General features: G+C 44.6%; 1 long non-coding RNA gene across 1 annotated transcript; it reads left to right on the plus strand.

Annotated features, from left to right (window-relative positions):
* The first annotated feature begins 822 nt into the window (after positions 1-822).
* Positions 823-8,252, plus strand: LOC134479638 (uncharacterized). The gene is made up of 2 exons (XR_010053181.1): positions 823-1,205; positions 1,571-8,252. It is a non-coding gene; the product is annotated as an uncharacterized LOC134479638 (long non-coding RNA).
* The last annotated feature ends 15,586 nt before the right edge of the window (positions 8,253-23,838 follow it).

Consider the following 23,838-nt stretch of genomic DNA (forward strand, 5'->3'; position numbering starts at 1 on the left):
TTACTTTATTTCATTGAACTAACGTGGAAGAGGGAAAAGGAACAGGGAAACTAGGCCAACTGGTAGAGCTCCTTTCATTTTGTTTCAAAAAGGAAAAGCCAAAGAAACAACACTTTCGTGAAAGGAACATAATGGGAAAAGTTGAAACATCGGCTCGCCACTTAATACTTTGGCTTTTAATAAAAGGGTCAACAGATCTGCCTCCTATTTGGTAAAAAAGAGAATAAAAAACCACAAAAACATTCTGTCAGCCAACTTCCCTTTAAACGTCTGTTAAACAGGAAGACTGTTTTTTTTAACATCATTTTAAATACTTAAATATGTATTTGTGTGTGTGTCTCTGTGTGTGTGTGTGTGCGCGCGCACGCCTGTGTGTGTGTGTGTCTGTCTGTCTGTCTGTCTGTCAGTGTCTTCTGTATGGAGAGGATGTGCTGTAACACTCGGGATGGGGTGGTCTGGGGCCCACAGTTGATGCCGCGCCGCACCGCCCCCCCAATCACCTTCCCCGTTGGGCCTTCCCAGCGGTCCCAGAGCCAGAGCCGGTTTTGGCGCACCGCCAAGGTGGAAGGGCGCCTGGCTGCTGCCAGCCGCAGAACAGGGGGGGAGGGACGGTCACCCACCAACCCCACCCCCGGCCGCACCTGCGAACCCGCGCCCGCCGCCTGAACGCCCGCCGACCCCCCTGTTGGGAGGAACGGGGACAGCGACGGCAGGACGCTTGGAGGGGGGGAGAAAAACGCGAGGGTGGAGGAGTCGGGAGGAACGGGAAGTGGGAAAGATCCGCCGGGATCACCCACACAGCCGAACGCGCGCCTCTGGGTTGAATCCTCTGGGCGGACTGCGCTGACCACACCTGTTTACCTCTTAACGGTTTCACGCCCTCTTGAACTCTCTTCAAAGTTCTTTTCCACTTTTCCTTACTGTACTTGTTGGGTATCGGTCTCGTGCCGGTATTTAGCCTTAAATGGAGTTTACCACCCGCTTTGGGCTGCATTCCCAAGCAACCCAACTCAGGAAGATCTGCCTGGGCCCGCTACCGGCCTCACGCCATCCAAGGGCAGGGCCTCCATCAGAAGGACTTGGGCCCCCACGAGCGGCGCCAGGGAGTGGGTCTTCCATACGCCACATTTCACCAGCCACGGCATGCGGCGGGGATTCGGCGCTGGGCTCTCCCCTGTTCATTCACCATTACTGAGGGAATACTGGTTAGTTTCTTTTCCTCTGCTGACTAATATGTTTAAATTCAGCGGGTCGCCACATCTGATCTGAGGTCGAGGTCGAGAGGGGAAGGAGGAAAGGAGGGCACGTGCGGCTGCGGGCGGATGGACGGAGAGGACAGCGAGAGGGTGCCGGGGTCCCAGGCTGGGGCCTGTAACCTCTCTACCCTGGCCAGCTCCCACATCCAGGGGACAAGTCCCTTCAGCGCACAGACGCCTCAGCATCACACCAGCTGGCGCCCGAGCGGACAGCCCCCACAAGAGGGAGGGGGGGAGGAGAGGTACCTTGAAAGGAAAATTATACAGATTTAAGGTTTAAAAATATGAAGTTAAAAGAGTATGTTTCAACTCAGGACTAAACACTGTGAAAAGCAAGTCCAGGCAGACCCGCCCTGCCGCTAGAACTAACAGACCATAAAAGGAAAGGAATGCAGAACAGACCAGGAGTACAGGACCTGACTCACAGGCCACCTGGCAGGAAGAGATAAGCCCCGAGCCCCGGACATCCAGGACGCCCCAAACCTGCCAATGTGTGTAGCTATACCTTATTACCTCATCATGTGAAATAGCCAATCATATGTGAACATGTCTATGTGCCTCGTTTGAATCCACCAATCCCTGTAACTATGCATCTGCTTCTGTACGCCTGCTTCTGCTTCCCCAATCCCTATAAAAGCCCCATGCTGGAGCTGCTGGGCGCGCAAGTCCTCCAAAGAGACTGTGTGCCCGCAGGTACCTGTGTTTTCCAATAAACCCTCTTGCTGATTGCATCCGAGTGGACTCGGCTCAGTCATTGGGCGCTTGGGACTCCTCCTGAGGGAAAGGTCCTCTCCGGGGGTCTTTCATTATGGGGGCTCACCCCGGGATTTGGAGACCCTCCGCCCAGAGATCACCGACCACCCACCGGGAGGTAAGCCGGCCGGCGTTTGTCTTGTCTGTTGTGTCTTGTCCTGTGAACGATCGATCAATAGGCTCAGATCTGGGGACTATCTGGGCGGACCAGAGAAGGAGCTGACGAGCTCGGACTTCTCCCCCGCAGCCCTGGAAGACGTTCCAAGGGTGGTTGGAGGAGAGGGAGATCCGGATCCGTGGCACCTCCGTCCGTTTTCGGAGGGATCCACACCCTTGATGACTCCGTCTGAATTTTATTGGAGTAGAGGATCCAAGACCCTCGCTGACTCCGTCTGAATTTTTGGTTTCAGTTTGGTACCGAAGCCGCGCGGCACATCTGCTTGTTACTTGTTTGACTGTTGGAATTGTTTGTCTTCTTTGTGACCTGACTGTGGTTTTCTGGACGTGTTGTGTCTCTTAGTGTCTTTTTGACTTTTGTTTCGTGTTTGAATTTGGACTGACGACTGTGTTTAAAATCTTGGACCGGCGACTGTGTTTGAAATCATGAAACTGTTTGCTTTGTTCGTCGAAGAGTTTTACTTGGTCCCCTTAACGCTTAGTGAGTAAGAAACTTAATTTTGTGGACCCCGCTCTAGTGGCGGTGTGTTGGTTGATAGCCAAAGTTAATTTTTAAAACATAGTGTTTTGGGGGTTGGGGATTTAGCTCAGTGGTAGAGCTCTTGCCTAGCAAGCACAAGGCCCTGGGTTCGGTCCCCAGCTCTGAAAAAAGGAAAGAAAAACAAAACAAAAACATAGTGTTTTATCTGTGCTTGTGCTTGCAGCCCGCTGTGATGAACTGGGAAAGATTTAAATTTTCCTTGGGAGTAAGGAATCTTAAAGGCAGAGTTTCAGCCGGTATGGCACCTAGTGCGTAGCTGTCTAAAAGATCAGAAATGCTGTCAACAGGCTATAAAAAAAGGGACAGGCAGTGTTAGAAATGCTAAGGGAAGAACTATCTAAAAAGAGCGAGGTGGGAGAGGACTATAAGGAAAACAAGAAAGGAATTTCTGACATTTGCTCACAGAAGGAGAGCGCTCATTAAGAGAAGTTCTTTAAGGAAGCCTGCCTTATCTGCTATCCTTATTCCAAGGGAGGAGTCAGTCTCCAACATTAAATTACTTTTCTCGCTGATCATCATTAACATGGAGAGTGCCTTTGGTCCTATCCCCACAGCAGCCAGTTCCTGCCCCTATGGTTAAAACGCCCCAGGTTGGGGGACAAAAAGAGCCCCTAAAATAGTTTCAAAGAATCTACAACTGTGAAGAACTTTGTTTTGCCAGTCAGGATTAGTGTTTTCTTTTCCATGGGCCTATAGCCCACTGAGACAGTTTGGTAAAGGGCTGTTACTAAAGTCCTGAAAGCCCCAGGTGAACTGGTTACAATTCTTTTGTCAGCTGCTTAGTATCTAGCACCCAGGTTCTAACCATCTCTCCATCCTTTTGTTATTAGTTGTTACTAGAAGTCTAGTGTCATTTGGAGGCTGGTTCTCTTGAGAGGCAAAGCCACCAAGCTGACACTGAAGGGAGGTAGGTACTCCTTAAGGGAAAATCTAAGCCCAGAGAGACAGCCGGTAACAGCTAGGCTGCCTCTCTGCTCGCCTTTCTGTTTCATAGACAAAGCTTGTGCTTATATTTACAGTGGCCTTTTTGTCCAAAAAAAGGCCTCCTGGTTTAGCTGTGTGACTAAATGCTATTTGTCCTCTTCAGTGGACCTCTCTCCTCTAGATTCCCTTCTTGTTTTCTCACCATCCCACGTGAGATGCTTGTTAGTAACTGTTACAGATCTTCTTTACCACCAAGGAAAGACAGAATCCTGCTAGAGGCCAGAAAGAATGTTCCAGACATGGATGGAAGGCTCCTGACTGTTGACTTCAATACGCCTGAAGGTAGGGAGTGCTCCAGGTCTGCCCCCAGGCTCCAAGGGTGGGTCTCCTAGGGGCTGGAAAAATGCCCCACCAATCTGGCTAAGATAAGGAAAGGGTATGAAGAGAAAGTTACAGAAATTTGAAGGGTTAAGCTAAGTTGCTGAGAGTTAGTATAAGTTACAGAGAAAGTAAGGTTAAACAAAGAGAAAGAGAAAAGAAGGTAAAAAGAGCAGAAAGCTAGGGAAGAAAAGAGACAAAAAGAAGAGGAAGCTAGAGAGCTAAAGAGAGATAAAAGACAAGAGAGGAACATATACTGGCCACAGTAGTTAGGGAACCTAGGAAGACAGTACCTGGCAACAAAAGAGAATTCCTGGCTAAAATCAGTGTGCCTAATGCAAAGAAAAAAAAGACACTGGGTCAGGGACTGCCCCAGAAAGAACAAGAGGGGACACTGGAGAGCCTCTCGGTCCTGGAGTGCTGGCTATGTGCAGAGATAGGAGGGAAGCCTGCCCAGTTGTTTTATGGATACAGGGACCCAATGCTCTGTGCTCCTATGCTCCAGTGGGCCAGTATCCAAAGACCTTGGGTACAGGGGCCTACTGGCAACAAACAATACTTCTGGACTGCCCAAAGAACAGTGGACCTTGGCGTGGGCCGGGTAACCCACTAGTTCATAGTCATCCCTGACTGCCCCCATCCCTTGCCCATGAGAAAATTGCTCCCCAAAATGGCTTGCGTGGGCTGAAATGGCTGGGTGAGGCCATGTGTATGCATATCTACAGACTGTGTATGCAGAGCTTAAGACCTGTCTCAGTGCACCAGTACCTGATGCTGGGAGATGAATGGCTTAGCGCTGTTCTACTTGGAACATATCACTCCTGCCAGCTGGGCACTAACAATTATCACCCAATCCAGGACTTAGACTGTGATAGAGTGGCTGATGTTTGCCTTTGAATAGAGTGTCCCAAAAGATGGGACCACTGGTCAGCTGCCATGGACTAGATTCTCCACCTGTTGGGGGCAATCTGGTCACCTTGCTGCCCAATCCGACCTGGAGCCACCACAGCACGAGTGTCAAGCACTGGCAGAAGCCCATGGGTGGAGGAAAGACCTCTGCGACTGGCTGATTGACCCCTGCTGAAAGCCGAGGCTACCTTGTCCACAGACGGGAACAGTTCTCTTCATGAAGGTCAGAGATAAGTGGGTGCTGCCATGGTGGACAACACAAAGTCATCTAGGATGGCTGAACCTCAACCCCCCAGTACATCAGTGTCGCAGATGCCTTTGCCATCTCTTGGATACCCTGGTGAAGCCAACAACTGTGAGTACTATTCATTGCTCAGGATATCAGGAGGGAAGAGATTCAGTGGCATTGGGCAGTAACAAAGCAGATAAAGTGGCTCGGGAAATGGCTATGCAGGAGCCTATCCTGGTTGCAGGCCTGCCAGAGACAGTCACTGAGAACTAGGATCGGACTAAGGGATGGCCTCACTTAGAAAAGGCCCAAACTGGGGCTGGAGAGATGGCTCAGAGGTTAAGAGCACTGTCTGCTCTTCCAGAGGTCCTGAGTTCAATTCCCAGCAACCACATGGTGGCTCACAACCATCTATAATCAGGTCTGGTGCCCTCTTCTGGCCTGCAGGTGCATACATGCAGGCAGAAAGCTGTATGATGTATACATAATAAGTAAATAAATGTTTAAAAAAAAAAAAAAGAAAAGGCCCAAATTGCTTAAAAGATAAAGGACAATGGCACACTTGAGGGGAAAGCTATACTCCCCCAGAGAACAAAGAAAAGACTCACTTTGCCAAATACAGAAATGGACTCATTTAGGAGATAAAAAGTTTGTCCAAGTAGTTAAGTGTATGTAATAGACTTTAAGATTTTAGCCAGAGAGGCAGTAGAAAGTATAAGGTATGTCAATAAGTGAATGCTTAGCAAGCAAACAGGGCAAAGAGACCTAGAGAGTTTGGTGAAAAGTCGAAGTGAACTTCACTGAGATAAAACCAGAAAAATATAATCACAAGTATCTCCTAGTGCTTGTAGATACTTTTTCAGGAATAGATAGAAGCTTTCCTCACCAAACGAGAGACGGCCTCTGCAATCATCAAGAAGATACTGGAAGAAATCTTCCCCCGATTTGGAATGCCCAAGGTAATCTGGTCAGACAACAGCCCTACTTTCCTTGCCAAGGTAAGCCAGGGTGTGGCCAAGTATTTAGAGGTCGATTGGAAATTACATTGTATTTACAGACCTCAAAGTTCAGGACAGGTAGAGTAAATAAATAGAACTCTAAAAGAGACCCTGACCAAATTGACCATGGAGACTGGCACAGACTGGGTGACACTCCTTCCCTCTTGCTCTCTTCAGAGCAAGAAATACCCCTTCCAGATTCAGCCTTACCCCCTTTGAGATCTTAAATGGGGCCTCAGCCCCCCTGACTGTATTAGATGATGTTACTGAACCAACATGTCATAGTGCCATAGTAATAATGATTTGTGTGCCAGGCTAAAAGACCTACAGGTGATACAGAAAGAAATCTGCTCAGAGCTGGCAGCAGCCTATGCCCTGGGGACCCCTGAGACATCTCACCAGTTCCAGGTCGGAGACTCGGCTACATACGATGGCACCGAACCCAGATACTCACTGGAAAGGACCGTACCTGGTGCTGCTGACCACCCTGACAGCCATCAACTCTCAGCCCTCACCAGCCGTGTACTAGCTATTGGGGCTGAAAGCTGGGACCTAGAGGGAAACTCAGATCTTCAAAAAGCTCCCTAGACTTAATTTCATGTTTGCCCCGGGTTTTATCAAGATAGGTGTGGGGATAGGCTTGATTTCTATTACAAATGATGTAACATTGCATATGTTAGTACTCCTAACACTTCTTGGGACTGTGCCTCAGGGATCACAATCTGTATAAGTTTAGAAGTTCTAAAAGCTAGTCATGACCTTGGTGTGTAGGTTTAGATAGTGTCCAGATTGGAATCCTGATGCTAAAGACTTAGTAAGACAAAAAAAAGGAGTTGAGAATTACTTAGGGCTAAGGCTATCTAGGTGCTGCAAGGGCAGCACAAGGACATCTGCTGTTGCAATGCAAGGCTTATAGAGAATTGAGAACTGCCATTCAGGAGTAATTAAAGACTCCATGAATAAACTTAGAGAAAGGTTAGACAAAAGGCAGACAGAGAAGCACATCAGGGATGGTTTGAGAGCTGCTTTAGTAGATCTCCTTGGATGACTACTCTGGTATTTTCCCTTATGGGACCCTTCTTAGTTTTGCTTCTGCTTCTGATTATAGGTCCATGTGTGTTAGAGAAACTAGTTAATAGGTTTGACTCCTACAAAAAGATAGAGACGCTCAACAAGGTTGGTTTGAGTCTTGGTTCACTCGGTCTCCCTGGATGACTACCCTACTCTCTGCTATATGGCTGGGCCATTACTAATAATTTTCTTGGTTTTAGTTTTTGGACCCTGCGTGACAAACAGGTTAATTGCTTTTGTTAAAAATCGAGTGGGTGCTGTGCGGTTGATGGTTCTGAGACAACAGTACCAGTCAGTTAGGACAACTGGCGAGGTCAAATGAGAAACTTAACACTAAAATCCTAAGGTTAGAATTTGGTAGTAGAAGGAGAGGGGAATGAGAGATAAAATTTTAAATTAACTCAAAACACAGTAACAAGATCTGACTGAGGAAGACAGATGGCTAAAATTGCAGAAGAACTGATACTGACACAGTTGTTTTATCACCAGTGTGAGCAGTCGTTCTGTCTCAGTGATGTTTGTTTAAGCCCCTTATACCTTGCAGAGAGCATTCCAGGAAACCTGCCGGCCCAAAGCCTAACCAGATGTGTTTCAGATGCAGATGCTTCATCAACTCCGACCCACATTTACTCTGACAGGACAAGAGATAAGATTTGCTCTCGGAATAATGAGGACTCAAAGACCCGACCCTTCTCCTGATTTAGTAGCTTTGTTCCAGAAATGGGGGGCCATAAAACCTTTTGGCGTTCCCCTCATCTCCTGGGGCCATAAAACCTTTTGGCGCCCTGGTGCCCCCTTATCCTCTAGAGTCATAAAACAATTAGACATCTTACAACTCTGTGATATCTCTGGCATTCCTTTCTGATATCCCCTTTTTTCCCTGAGGCTCGAGGCCTCTCCCCTTTAAAAAGCCCCTCTCCCAACCACTCGGGATCAACATCCCTGTCTCCTGCATGGGACACATGTTGATCCGGAGATCTCTGTAATAAACCTCACCTTTTGTGTATTACATTCAAGATCAGTCTCTCGTGTGTCTGGGGTCCACGACTTCTCGATACTTGAGGGGCCAATGGCGAGGTGGCTCCACCTCAGGCAGGCCAGCGGGAAACTAAAGGATACATGTGAAAAGAAAAAAAAGACAGGGTCGGGAACGGAAAGGCGGGACACACGGGACATGGGACCCCACGAACCCAGTACCCAGCGGCGGCCAGCCAATGGGCAGGCAAGTCGGGCTCTCCGGCCGGGATCCCACGGGCGCCCAGAGGGGGCCCGAGACACGGCCCCCCGACCGCCGCCTCTGGAAGCGCCGGCGGCCTGAGGGGGCCCGCTGAGTCTCAGGGAGCACCAGGTGGAGGGAGGAAACGGGAAGCCCTCCTGGGGACGACTGATGGGCCGTAGGGCGACACCCCCCCCCGGGGGGTCTTTAAACTTCCGCGCCGGAACATGACAGCTAGGTACCCGGACAGGAGCAGGTCGGACACGTGAGGCCCAGAAGCGGGGCGGGCTGCGAGAGCCCACCCTGGCACAGGCACCTGTTGCACGCGACAGAGACACCCCGGCACCTTCAGAGCGGGAGAGCTGTGGCGGAGGGGCGGCAGGTGCGGTGAGGAGAGGGAGCTGGTCCCAGCCACCGAGTTCGCCCCCCCCCCCCCCCCCAGTGCACACGAGATGAGATCACGGAACCGGTCCAGAAAGAGGCAGAATGACCTCAGTACGCCAAGGGCCTTGACTGGCCAGCGGGCAAGGGAGGTGGGGGTGGCGGAGGCAGCAGTGGTGGGGGCAGAGGCGGGTGCACGGAGGCAAGGATGTAGGCAGAAGAGCAAGGGAGAGAGAGAGAATGGAGGAGGTCCCTCCCCGCACCTCTCCTTAATGACCCCTGCCTTTCCCAAAATGCTCACTTGGCCAGCGGCTGCAGCACGTGCCACAAATATGACCCGGACCCGGGAACTCGCCTCCCGGTGAGAGGAGGGACTCACACAGCCCCGAGAAAGGACCAGACACCCCCTCGGCCTTCTCTGTTAATGATCCTTCCACCAGTTCACCTACAGAAACCTTGTTATGATTTTTACTTCCTCTAGGTAGTCAAGTTCGACCTTCTTCTCAGCCCTCCGACAGGGCCAAAAACATCCAATCGGTAGTAGCTAAGGGTGGTGTGTACAAAGGGCAGGGACTTAATCAACGCAAGCTTATGACCTACACTTACTGGGAATTCCTCGTTCTTGGAGAATAATTGCAATCCCCGATCTCCATCACGAATGAGGTTCAATGGGTTACCCACGCCTGCCTTTGTAGGGTAGGCACACGCTGAGCCAGTCAGTGTGGCATTAATGCAGCCCTGAACATCTAAGGGCATCACAGATCTGTTATTGCTCAATCTCGGGTGGCTGAACGCCACTTGTCCCTCTAAGAAGTTGGGGGACGCCGACCGCTCAGGGGGTCGCATAACTAGTTAGCATGCCAGAGTCTAGTTCGTTATTGGAATTAACGAGACATATCACTCCACCATCTAAGAATGGCCATGCACCACCACCCACGGAATCGAGAAAGAGCTATCAATCTGTCAATCCTGTCTGTGTCCGGGCCGGTGAGAATTCCTGTGTTGAGTGAAATTAAGCTGCAGGCTCCACTCCTGGTGGTGCCCTTCAGTCAATTCCGTTAAGTTTCAGCTTTGCAACCATACTCCCCCCGGAATCCAAAGACTTTGGTTTCCCAGAAGCTGCTTGACTATCATGGGAATAACGCCGCCGCATCACCAGTTGGCATCTGTTTAGTTATGTACCCCCATTTGTTTTTCTTTTTCTTTCTCCATTTCTCTTTCTTTTTCTTTCATTGGGGGAGGGGATTTTTTAATTCACATTTTAAATATGATTTTCTGACTTGCCCTCTAGAAACCGGCTATTATTTCCCCTCATGCCTCCTGTTCTGAGGGCAGTTCCTCACTCACCCACTCACTCCTTCCAACCTGCCCATTCTGACAGTTCCCTACACTGGGGCATCAAGCCTTGACAGGACCAAGGGCATTTGCTCCCATTGGTTCCTGAAAAGGACATCCTCTGCTTCATATGCAGATGGAGCCATAGGCTCATCCTTGTGTATTCTTGGGATGATTGTTTAGTCCATGGAAGATCGAGGGCAGGGGTTTGGTTGGTTGATATTGTTCTTCTTATGGGGTGGCAAACCCCTTCAACTACTTCAGTTCTTTCTGTAACTCCTCTTTTTGGAACCTTGTTCTGAGCTCAATGGTTGACTGCAAGCATTCTCCCTTCTTCCTTCCCTCTCTTCTTCCCTCCCTCCCCACAATGCTCTATGTTTCTATGTTTGTGTGTTTGTGTGTCTCTGTGTATGTGTGTGTGTGTGTGTGTGTCTGTCTGTCTGTCTGTCTGTGTGTCTGTCTGTATGTCTTTCTAAGTGAATGTCGCTTTTCTTTTCTTGGATAAAGTGATGAGATAAGAGTCTTACCCAAGCTATGCAAATACGTCCTTTAGGCTGAGGCCAGAGTATTTTTTCCCTCTGTTCTACTATTTATAGACCTAATACTAGGAGCTTGTAGCCTCCATGTAATCCAACCTTCCAAGCTGACTGATTCAATATGGTTTCTCTTGGCATCTTCATGAGTTGTTCTGCCTGGACTCACATTAACTTGGACAATGTGTTACAATCTTCTGGATCCTTCTAATTCTCCAGCTTTTTCTGTTTTCCCCAGTGAATAGTTTGTTCTCTCAGAACCTGAATCTGTAAAATCATGTCCAGAAAACTTCCGTAAACACATGTCACACACCACAACTTCTCTTTCTTTTTTTTTTAAATTTAGAGAATACTTTATTAGTTTTTGTAATCAAACCCACGTAGATAAGACCTTACATATTTAATACAGTGTGTTACCCCTGTACAAATGGAAAAAACTTAAGTTCAACATTTCTAGACCAATATGGCTGTTAATTTCTGTACAGTGCCAACTCAACACAGTAAACAGGGATACTTTTTTCCAAAGTTGACAGCACAGCTAAAGTTTCAAAAAATTCAAATTATATATCTGTATATATATTTATATTTATATAAAAAGACCAATAATAGCAGTGTGTTATGCATCAACAGCAGCAACAGCTTTTCCAGGTTCTGCAGTCATCTGAACAAAACTGTAGAGACATCCAGCACACTCCATTAAAAAAAAAAAAGTAAAAAAACAAAACCCGAGAAAACAGCACAGTTCTGTTACTCTTGTGGTACCTGGCACCATTTTTTTTAAATTAGCTTCTCAATCATCATCTGGAAAGAAAACATTCTGAGCAACATCATTAAAAACAGCTCTGATAAAGCACGGTCACTACTACATATCATAAAGCAGGTACAAGCTATTTTACATCCACAGAGGTATGATACAGTACTGTCCTACATCTATAATACTAGAGGATACAATTTAAAAGGCATTATTTGAGACTTGATTCTACTTTTCCAGCAGAGGGCCCAAAGGATGGTGTGACACAGCTTTGTAAAGAAACATACTCTAGACAGGATTTCCTTTCACTAGTGGCACAGTTCTAAGGATTCATTCTCTCCATGAATGTCAGCTAAAACCGTTATTAAAAAAATGAAATATCCCTAGAACAAAACCGTATAACCACCGGATTCACATGAAGATGACCTAGTGGAGACAAGCTGGACCTCACCTTACCAACAAGCTATCAAATCTGTTATGTTTAAACAGTGAGACCTCGCACATCCAGACGCCAGAGGAAAACACCAAACGCCATCTGGAACCCTGGTGCACGGAGGCTCCCGGAAAGAGCGGCGCAGATCTCCTCAGTTGCTGCCGCCGCGGAAAGGACTTAGGCAGTACCCCACGAGCACACTTGAGCCTCGAAACCTCAGGTAGGACCAACTTTTCCCCTGCAAGTGACCTGCCTGGTGAACTCAGGACACACAGAGGCAGAATTCCTCTGAGACCGGGTAATTCCTGTGTTTACCGGAAGTCCCACACCCGCGGATCCCGGCCCGCAGCAGCTCTCTGCTCCCAAACCCCGTGGGAGAGAGACCTCACCGCCTGGTCAGGTGGGCACTCCTGAGGCTGCAGAGCGGAGGAGACCACCAACACTGCCCACCCCTGCCCACATCCCTGGCCAAGAGGAAACTGTATAAGGCCTCTGGGTTCCCGTAGGGGAGGGCCCAGGAGCGGCAGGACCCCTGCGCCTGAGACACCGCCGGAACCTGAAGGAAACAGACCGGATAAACAGTTCTCTGCACCCAAATCCCGTGGGAGGGAGAGCTAAACCTACAGAGAGGCAGACACGCCTGGGAAACCAGAAGAGACTGCACTCTGCGCACATCCAGACGCCAGAGGAAAACACCAAACGCCATCTGGAACCCTGGTGCACGGAGGCTCCCGGAAAGAGCGGCGCAGATCTCCTCGGTTGCTGCCACCGCGGAGAGGACTTAGGCAGTACCCCACGAGCACACTTGAGCCTCGAAACCTCAGGTAGGACCAACTTTTCCCCTGCAAGTGACCTGCCTGGTGAACTCAAGACACAGGCCCACAGGAACAGCTAAAGACCTGTAGAGAGGAAAAACTACAAGCCCGAAAGCAGAACACTCTGTCCCCATAACTGGCTGAAAGAAAACAGGAAAACAGGTCTACATCACTCCTAACACACAGGCTTATAGGACAGTCTAGCTACTGTCAGAAATAGCAGAACAAAGTAACACTAGAGATAATCTGATGGCAGGAGGCAAGCGCAGGAACCCAAACAACAGAAACCAAGACTACATGGCATCATCGGAGCCCAATTCTCTCACCAAAATAAACATGGAATATCCAAACACACCAGAAAAGCAAGATCTAGTTTCAAAATCATATTTGATCATGATGCTAGAGGCCTTCAAGAAAGACGTGAAGAACTCCCTTAGAGAACAAGTAGAAGCCTACAGAGAAGAATCGCAAAAATACCTGAAAGAATTCCAGGAAAACACAATCAAACAGTTGAAGGAATTAAAAATGGAAATAGAAGCAATCAAGAAAGAACACATGGAAACAACCCTGGATATAGAAAATCAAAAGAAGAGACAAGGAGCTGTAGATAGAAGCCTCACCAACAGAATACAAGAGATGGAAGAGAGAATCTCAGGAGCAGAAGATTCCCTAGAAATCATTGACTCAACTGTCAAACATAATATAAAGCGGAAAAAGCTACTGGTCCAAAACATACAGGAAATCCAGGACTCAATGAGACGATCAAACCTAAGGATAATAGGTATAGAAGAGAGTGAAGACTCCCAGCTCAAAGGACCAGTAAATATCTTCAATAAAATCATAGAAGAAAACTTCCCTAACCTAAAAAAAGAGATACCCATAGGCATACAAGAAGCCTACAGAACTCCAAATAGATTGGACCAGAAAAGAAACACCTCCCGTCACATAATAGTCAAAACACCAAACGCACAAAATAAAGAAAGAATATTAAAAGCAGTAAGGGAAAAAGGTCAAGTAACATATAAAGGCAGACCTATCAGTATCACACCAGACTTTTCGCCAGAAACTATGAAGGCCAGAAGATCCTGGACAGATGTCATACAGACCCTAAGAGAACACAAGTGCCAGCCCAGGTTACTGTATCCTGCAAAACTCTCAATTAACATAGATGGAGAAACCAAGATATTCCATGACAAAACCAAATTTACACAATATCTTTCTACAAATCCAGCACTACAAAGGATAATAAAGGGTAAAGCCCAACATAAGGAGGCAAGCTATAACCTAGAAGAAGCAAGAAACTAATCGTCTTGGCAACAAAACAAAGAGAAGAAAAGCACACAAACATAACCTCACATCCAAATATGAATATAACAGGAAGCAATAATCACTATTCCTTAATATCTCTCAACATCAATGGCCTCAACTCCCCAATAAAAAGACATAGATTAACAAACTGGATACGCAACGAGGACCCTGCATTCTGCTGCCTACAGGAAACACACCTCAGAGAGAAAGACAGACACTACCTCAGGGTGAAAGCCTGGAAAACAACTTTCCAAGCAAATGGTCAGAAGAAGCAAGCTGGAGTAGCCATTCTAATATCAAATAAAATCAATTTCCAACTAAAAGTCATCAAAAAAGATAAGGAAGGACAGTTCATATTCATCAAAGGAAAAATCAACCAAGATGAACTCTCAATCCTAAATATCTATGCCCCAAATACAAGGGCACCTACATACATAAAAGAAACCTTACTAAAGCTCAAAACACACATTGCACCTCACACAATAATAGTGGGAGATTTCAACACCCCACTCTCATCAATGGACAGATCATGGAAACAGAAATTACACAGAGACGTGGACAGACTAAGAGAAGTCATGAGCCAAATGGACTTAACAGATATTTATAGAACATTCTATCCTAAAGCAAAAAGATATACCTTCTTCTCAGCTCCTCATGGTACTTTCTCCAAAATTGACCATATAGTTGGTCAAAAAACGGGCCTCAACAGGTACAGAAAGATAGAAATAATCCCATGCGTGCTATCAAACCACCACAGCCTAAAACTGGTCTTCAATAACAATAAGGGAAGAATGCCCACATATACGTGGAAATTGAACAATGCTCTACTCAATGATAACCTAGTCAAGGAAGAAATAAAGAAAGAAATTAAAAACTTTTTAGAATTTAATGAAAATGAAGGTACAACATACCCAAACTTATGGGACACAATAAAAGCTGTGCTCAGAGGAAAACTCATAGCGCTGAGTGCCTGCAGAAAAAAAACAGGAAAGAGCATATGTCAGCAGCTTGACAGCACACCTAAAAGCTCTAGAACAAAAAGAAGCAAATACACCCAGGAGGAGTAGAAGGCAGGAAATAATCAAACTCAGAGCTGAAATCAACCAAGTAGAAACAAAAAGGACCATAGAAAGAATCAACAGAACCAAAAGTTGGTTCTTTGAGAAAATCAACAAGATAGATAAACCCTTAGCCAGACTAACGAGAGGACCCAGAGAGTGTGTCCGAATTAACAAAATCAGAAATGAAAAGGGAGACATAACTACAGATTCAGAGGAAATTCAAAAAATCATCAGATCTTACTATAAAAGCCTATATTCAACAAAACTTGAAAATCTACAGGAAATGGACAATTTCCTAGACAAATATCAGGTACCGAAGTTAAATCAGGAACAGATAAACCAGTTAAACAACCCCATAACTCCTAAGGAAATAGAAGCAGTCATTAAAGGTCTCCCAACCAAAAAGAGCCCAGGTCCAGACGGGTTTAGTGCAGAATTCTATCAAACCTTCATAGAAGACCTCATACCAATATTATCCAAACAATTCCACAAAATTGAAACAGATGGATCACTCCCGAATTCCTTCTATGAAGCCACAATTACTCTTATACCTAAACCACACAAAGACCCAACAAAGAAAGAGAACTTCAGACCAATTTCCCTTATGAATATCGACGCAAAAATACTCAATAAAATTCTGGCAAACCGAATCCCAGAGCACATCAAAACAATCATCCACCATGATCAAGTAGGCTTCATCCCAGGCATGCAGGGATGGTTTAATATACGGAAAACCAACAACGTGATCCAGTATATAAACAAACTGAAAGAACAAAACCACATGATCATTTCATTAGATGCTGAGAAAGCATTTGACAAAATTCAACACCCCTTCATGATAAAAGTCCTGGAAAGAATAGGAATTCAAGGCCCATACCTAAACATAGTAAAAGCGATATACAGCAAACCAGTTGCTAACATTAAACTAAATGGAGAGAAACTTGAAGTAATCCCACTAAAATCAGGGACTAGATAAGGCTGCCCACTCTCTCCCTACTTATTCAATATAGTTCTTGAAGTTCTAGCCAGAGCAATCAGACAACAAAAGGATGTCAAGGGGATACAGATCGGAAAAGAAGAAGTCAAAATATCACTATTTGCAGATGATATGATAGTTTATTTAAGTGATCCCAAAAGTTCCACCAGAGAACTACTAAAGCTGATAAACAACTTCAGCAAAGTGGCTGGGTATAAAATTAACTCAAATAAATCAGTAGCCTTCCTCTACACAAAAGAGAAACAAGCCGAGAAAGAAATTAGGGAAACGACACCCTTCATAATAGACCCAAATAATATAAAGTACCTCGGTGTGACTTTAACCAAGCAAGTAAAAGATCTGTACAATAAGAACTTCAAGACATTGAAGAAAGAAATTGAAGAAGACCTCAGAAGATGGAAAGATCTCCCATGCTCATGGATTGGCAGGATTAATATAGTAAAAATGGCCATTTTCCAAAAGCGATCTACAGATTCAATGCAATCCCCATCAAAATACCAATCCAATTCTTCAAAGAGTTAGACAGGACAATTTGCAAATTCATCTGGAATAACAAAAAACCCAGGATAGCTAAAACTATCCTCAACAATAAAAGGACTTCAGGGGGACTCACTATCCCTGAACTCAAGCAGTATTACAGAGCAATAGTGATAAAAACTGCATGGTATTGGTACAGAGACAGACAGATAGACCAATGGAATAGAATTGAAGACCCAGAAATGAACCCACACACCTATGGTCACTTGATTTTTGACAAAGGAGCCAAAACCATCCAATGGAAAAAAGATAGCATTTTCAGCAAATGGTGCTGGTTCAACTGGAGGGCAACATGTAGAAGAATGCAGATCGATCCATCCTTATCACCCTGTACAAAGCTTAAGTCCAAGTGGATCAAGGACCTCCACATCAAACCTGATACACTCAAACTTATAGAAGAAAAACTAGGGAAGCATCTGGAACACATGGGCACTGGAAAAAATTTCCTGAACAAAACACCAATGGCTTATGCTCTAAGATCAAGAATCGACAAATGGGATCTCATAAAATTGTAAAGCTTCTGTAAGGCAAAGGACACCATGGTTAGGACAAATCGGCAACCAACAGATTGGGAAAAGATCTTTACCAATCCTACAACAGATAGAGGCCTTATATCCAAAATATACAAAGAACTCAAGAAGTTAGACCGCAGGGAGACAAATAACCCTATTAAAAAATGGGGTTCAGAGCTAAACAAAGAATTCACAGCTGAGGAATGCCAAATGGCTGAGAAACACCTAAAGAAATGTTCAACATCTTTAGTCATAAGGGAAATGCAAATCAAAACAACCCTGAGATTTCACCTCACACCAGTGAGAATGGCTAAGATCAAAAACTCAGGTGACAGCAGATGCTGGCGAGGATGCGGAGAAAGAGGAACACTCCTCCATTGTTGGTGGGATTGCAGACTGGTACAACCATTCTGGAAATCAGTCTGGAGGTTCCTCAGAAAATTGGACATTGAACTGCCTGAGGATCCAGCTATACCTCTCTTGGGCATATACCCAAAAGATGCCCCAACATATACAAAAGGCACGTGCTCCACTATGTTCATCGCAGCCTTATTTATAATAGCCAGAAGCTGGAAAGAACCCAGATGCCCTTCAACAGAGGAATGGATACAGAAAATGTGGTACATCTACACAATGGAATATTACTCAGCTATCAAAAACAACGGCTTTATGAAATTCGTAGGCAAATGGTTGGAACTGGAAAATATCATCCTGAGTGAGCTAACCCAAACACAGAAAGACATACATGGTATGCACTCACTGATAAGTGGCTATTAGCCCAAATGCTTGAATTACCCTAGATGCCTAGAACAAATGAAACTCAAGACGGATGATCAAAATGTGAATGCTTCACTCCTTCTCTAAAAGAGGAACAAGAATACCCTTGGCAGGGAAGAGAGAGGCAAAGATTAAAACAGAGACTGAAGGAACTCCCATTCAGAGCCTGCCCCACATGTGGCCCATACATATACAGCCACCCAATTAGACAAGATGGATGAAGCAAAGAAGTGCAGACCGACAGGAGCCGGATGTGGATCTCTCCTGAGAGACACAGCCAGAATACAGAAAATGCAGAGGCGAATGCCAGCAGCAAACCACTAAACTGAGAATAGGACCCCCGTTGAAGGAATCAGAGAAAGAACTGGAAGAGCTTGAAGGGGCTGGAGGCCCCATATGTACAACAATGCCAGGCAACCGGACCTTCCAGGGACTGAGCCACTGCCTAAGGACTATGCATGGACTGATCCTGGACTCTGACCTCATAGGTAGCGATGAATATCCTGGTGAGAGCACCAGTGGAAGGGGAAGCCCTGGGTCCTGCTAAGACTGAACCCCCAGTGAACTAGACTGTTGGGGGGAGGGCGGCAATGGGGGGATGGTTGGGACGGGAACACCCATAAGGAAGGAGAGGCGGGAGGGGGATGTTTACCGGGAAACCAAAGAATTATTATTACGTATTAAATAAATTTAAAAAAATGAAAAAAAAAAAAAAACAGTGAGACCTCCAAGGAAGGAGATGCCAAGTAGTGCTTCAAAGCTTCAGACCACAATCAAACACAGCATCCTTTTCAACAGAAGCAGAAGCTCATCTGAATATGCTCAAGGATGCTGACATCAACATTTAATCATCTCCTCACTCATCCAGGAAGAAGGGGAGATCAGTTACTACTGTACTTTATTGTGTTCAACCAAATCATCATGTTACAAAAATAGCAAGCTGCCATAATAAAAAATAAGGCTCCTCTATCCAGCACCAAATAGCATCATTTTACTTTCAAGCCTAGAAATTGCACACTTGTATATAAACCAACCGAAGATGAGGATTGAGAGTTCATCTTGGTGGATTTTTCCTTTGATGAATATGAAGTGTCCTTCCTTATCTTTTTTGATGACTTTTAATTGAAAATTGATTTTATTTGATATTAGAATGGCTACTCCAGCTTACTTCTTCTGACCATTTGCTTGGAAAGTTGTTTTCCAGCCTTTTACTCTGAGGTAGTGTCTGTCTTTGTCTCTGAGGTGTGTTTCCTGTAGGCAGCAGAATGCAGGGTCCTCGTTGCGTATCCAGTTTGTTAATCTATGTCTTTTTATTGGGGAGTTGAGGCCATTGATGTTGAGAGATATTAAGGAATAGTGATTATTGCTTCCTGTTATATTCATATTTGGATGTGAGGTTATGTTTGTGTGCTTTTCTTCTCTTTGTTTTGTTGCCAAGATGATTAGTTTCTTGCTTCTTCTAGGGTATAGCTTGCCTCCTTATGTTGGGCTTTACCCTTTATTATCCTTTGTAGTGCTGGATTTGTAGAAAGATATTGTGTAAATTTGGTTTTGTCTGGAATATCTTGGTTTCTCCATCTATGTTAATTGAGAGTTTTGCAGGATACAGTAACCTGGGCTGGCATTTGTGTTCTCTTAGGGTCTGTATGACATCTGTCCAGGATCTTCTGGCCTTCATAGTTTCTGGCGAAAAGTCTGGTGTGATTCTGATAGGTCTGCTTTTATATGTTACTTGACCTTTTTCCCTTACTGCTTTTAATATTCTTTGTTATTTTGTGCGTTTGGTGTTTTGACAATTATGTGATGGGAGGTGTTTCTTTTCTGGTCCAATCTATTTGGAGTTCTGTAGGCTTCTTGTATGCCTATGGGTATCTCTTTTTTTAGGTTAGGGAAGTTTTCTTCTATGATTTTGTTGAAGATATTTACTGGTCCTTTGAGCTGGGAGTCTTCACTCTCTTCTATACCTATTATCCTTAGGTTTGATCTTCTCATTGAGTCCTGGATTTCCTGTATGTTTTGGACCAGTAGCTTTTTCTGCTTTACATTATCTTTGACAGTTGAGTCAATGATTTCTAGGGAATCTTCTGCTCCCGAGATTCTCTCTTCCATCTCTTGAATTCTGTTGGTGAAGCTTGTATCTACAGCTCCTTGTCTTTTCTTTTGATTTTCTATGTCCAAGGTTGTTTCCATGTGTTCTTTCTTGATTGCTTCTATTTCCATTTTTAATTCCTTCAACTGTTTGATTGTGTTTTCCTGGAATTCTTTCAGGGATTTTTGCAATTCCTCTCTGTAGGCTTCTACTTGTTCTCTAAGGGAGTTCTTTATGTCTTTCTTGAAGTCCTCCAGCATCATGATCAAATATGATTTTGAAACTAGATCTTGCTTTTCTGGTGTGTTTGGATATTCCGTGTTTGCTTTGGTGGGAGAATTGGGCTCCGATGATGCCATGTAGTCTTGGTTTCTGTTGCTTGGGTTCCTGCGCTTGCCTCTCGCCATCAGATTATCTCTAGTGTTACTTTGTTCTCCTATTTCTGACCGTGGCTAGACTGTCCTATAAGCCTGTGTGTCAGGAGTGCTGTAGACCTGTTTTCCTGTTTTCTTTCAGCCAGTTATGGGGACAGAGTGTTCTGCTTTCGGGCTTGTAGTTTTTCCTCTCTACAGGTCTTTAGCTGTTCCTGTGGGCCTGTGTCTTGAGTTCACCAGGCAGGTCACTTGCAGGGGAAAAGTTGGTCCTACCTGAGGTTTCGAGGCTCAAGTGTGCTCGTGGGGTACTGCCTAAGTCCTCTCCGCGGCGGCAGCAACTGAGGAGATCTGCGCCGCTCTTTCCGGGAGCCTCCGTGCACCAGGGTTCCAGATGGCGTTTGGTGTTTTCCTCTGGCGTCTGGATGTGCACAGAGTGCAATCTCTTCTGGTTTCCCAGGCGTGTCTGCCTCTCTGTAGGTTTAGCTCTCCCTCCCACGGGATTTGGGTGCAGAGAACTGTTTATCCGGTCTGTTTCCTTCAGGTTCCGGCGGTGTCTCAGGCGCAGGGGTCCTGCCGCTCCCGGGCCCTCCCCTACGGGAACCCAGAGGCCTTATACAGTTGCCTCTTGGGCCAGGGATGTGGGCAGGGGTGGGCAGTGTTGGTGGTCTCCTCCGCTCTGCAGCCTCAGGAGTGCCCACCTGACCAGGCGGTGAGGTCTCTCTCCCACGGGGTTTGGGAGCAGAGAGACACAACTTCTCTTTCTTGCTCTACTTCTCTCTGTCTTTCTTTTGTCTATTTTTGTCTCTCTTTCTCTACTCTTGTGTATTCTCTTATTCCTAAGCTGTTCTCATATGAATTGGGCATATTTTATCTGTGATACATTCTGTTACTTTTTTCTTTGAATTACTACTTTATCTGGCCCTCAATTATATGACACTTTCAAACATGGCTACTTCCTTATATAAACTAACCTTACAATGTACAATCATTTTGCTAATATTTATCTACCTAGTTCTTACCTGGACCTATTGGTTGTAAAGAATTAACCTTTCAGGATGCCTATATTTATGGCAGAATCTTTCTGACCTTTCGTATATGATCTCCTGTGTCTCAAAGATGAGGGTATTAGAATAAAATTATTCTACACATTTTCTAGAAGGTTGAAAGATTCAACTTAAGTCTTATTTTATGATCCCATTAGCAGTCATCAGTCCAAAACACAAAATCACTAAAACAAATCCTAGTTGCATCAGGTAGGGTGGGAAGATATCCCAGTGATTAAGCAGGCAGGAAATGTTAGAGAGACATGGGAAGAAGATTGTTTATTGCTCAGCCTGTGTTTTTATAAAAGCTAGAACAATAAACCCAGGAGTGGGACAACCTACAGTGAGCTGGGCCCTCCAACAAAATTACTGATCAAGAAAGTGCCCATAGGCTTTTTCATAGGACAATCTTATGAAGAATTTTTTCTCAGTTAAGATTTCTTCTTCCAAGTTATCTCTAGTTTTATATCACATTGATAAAAAACCTTCCTATATAGTTTGTAGGTGAGAGTTTGTGGATGTATATCTCTAAGCCTGTGTATTGAAGTGATATCATTAAAACTTTTACAAAAGAGTGGCTAATAATAACCTGTGTGTGTGTGTGTGTTTCTTTAATTTCACAGGCTTTCGCCCGATTCTCGGTACCGTCTCGGTTCAGGCATTGGGCACCGACAGTGTATGTCAGTGAAATTATGTGTGTATATGTGTTTCTGCATGTCCACAGATATTATATGTATCATAGTAGGGTATTAAAGAGGACAATGACTTAATCTAAAGAAATGCTTTAGATAATAGCACACACCAGCAAGAAAACATTCCTTTTTTGGCATGGGGTAGCAATTGGGCTTACAACAATAAATTATGAAATTTACTAGGAAGAGTGAAATAGCTCAGTAGGTAAAGATATTTGTTGCCAAGGCAGTTAACCTTGGCTTGGTCCTTGGGACATACACAATGGAAGGAGGAAATGAATGCCATAAATTGTACTCCGTCATCCACATGTGTGCAATCACATGCAGAAACAAGCAAATACTCAACTAAAAGAATCAGAAAATTAGAATTCTATAAATATAGGACTTAAAATATATGCATAAATTAAAGTAAGGAAATAAATTGGCATGAGATATGGTAAGAATTCTGTAAAGCTGATACATACCCAGACTTAGAGAAAGTATCCCTATACGTATGTGTGTTCCGTTTCTCCCATTTCTGGAGCAAGAAAAAAATTACATACATGGAATTTCTGCTTAGTATTACAGAGCAACAGAACATAATATTGAGAATTAAAAAAAGAATACATATATAGTTCATATGAAGGCAACTTGGTCTTGCAGCGATAAGCTAAACAACTCCTGGATACTATAAGTTCAGACTCATGAACATGTATTACTCAGATTGGTGAATCAAAAAACTTAAATATGGGGCATGTAGATTCCAGAGACTTTTCCACAGTGGAATTGTGTAACTAGGGTGACCAGACAATAGCACTTGCATTTGTATCACTTAGATTTATAGGGATCTTTCCTTGCATGGTGGAGGAATAGGCACCTACACTGAAATGTACTATATGTAACTAGAGAAATAAAACAAAATGTTCTCCTTTATAACCAAATCAGGAATACTACTAGGAGATTCCAGGTTTCTTAGTCACATCGTGAAATAGAATCAAGTGACCTCGTTCCAATATGATATTCTTCATTCTTTCTGAGATATGAGGTAGAGGATGAAAGAAAATACCCAACAACCTGGGTTTAGGGTAATATATTAGTTTAAAGTGTCAAGTGTATGACTCCAAGGGGATCTGACATCCATCAGGAGTCATGGAATACTTCCACTGGACTCTCCACAGTGGTTGCCTGTGCAGGATTTAGTTCCTGAATCAGCACTCATTTTTCAAATGTATAAGACATCAAAATGTAGACAAGAGGGATCATCCTCATATTCATTTACAAAGCACCCCCACAAGTTTTCTATTGTCTTACTTGGAAAGGATAAATTTAAAAGAGTAAAACAATATTATTATACTCAAGGAAAAAGCTTGTGTCAAAGAAACAAAACAACAATTAAAGGCAAAAGTCTATGTTTTTCAATAGAGTGACTATAAGGAAAAGAAGTACACTTTAAGCAGAAATTTATGGAGCATGGATGTTATAAAATGAATAAGATAGAATAACAATGTAGGGTGAGAAGCTAATTGAGAGAGGAGCAGAAATTAAAATCAAAACAGCTCAGAGCATCAAAGAAACCTGTGGTAAAACCAAATCTGCAGCAACACAATTGTAAGCAATACCCATTATGGAAAAGTAAAAGACAATTCAAAAGGAACATTAATGTATATGATGGACACTTGTGTCAACTTGGATTTAGATGCCTCTAAATCTGGAGGGGTTTGTCTCCTATTGAGAAGGCAAAATGTTGTTCCCCTTCAGAAATTTGAAGT

This window comes from Rattus norvegicus, chromosome 7, assembly GCF_036323735.1.
Source record: "Rattus norvegicus strain BN/NHsdMcwi chromosome 7, GRCr8, whole genome shotgun sequence".
Taxonomy (NCBI): Eukaryota; Metazoa; Chordata; class Mammalia; order Rodentia; family Muridae; genus Rattus; species Rattus norvegicus.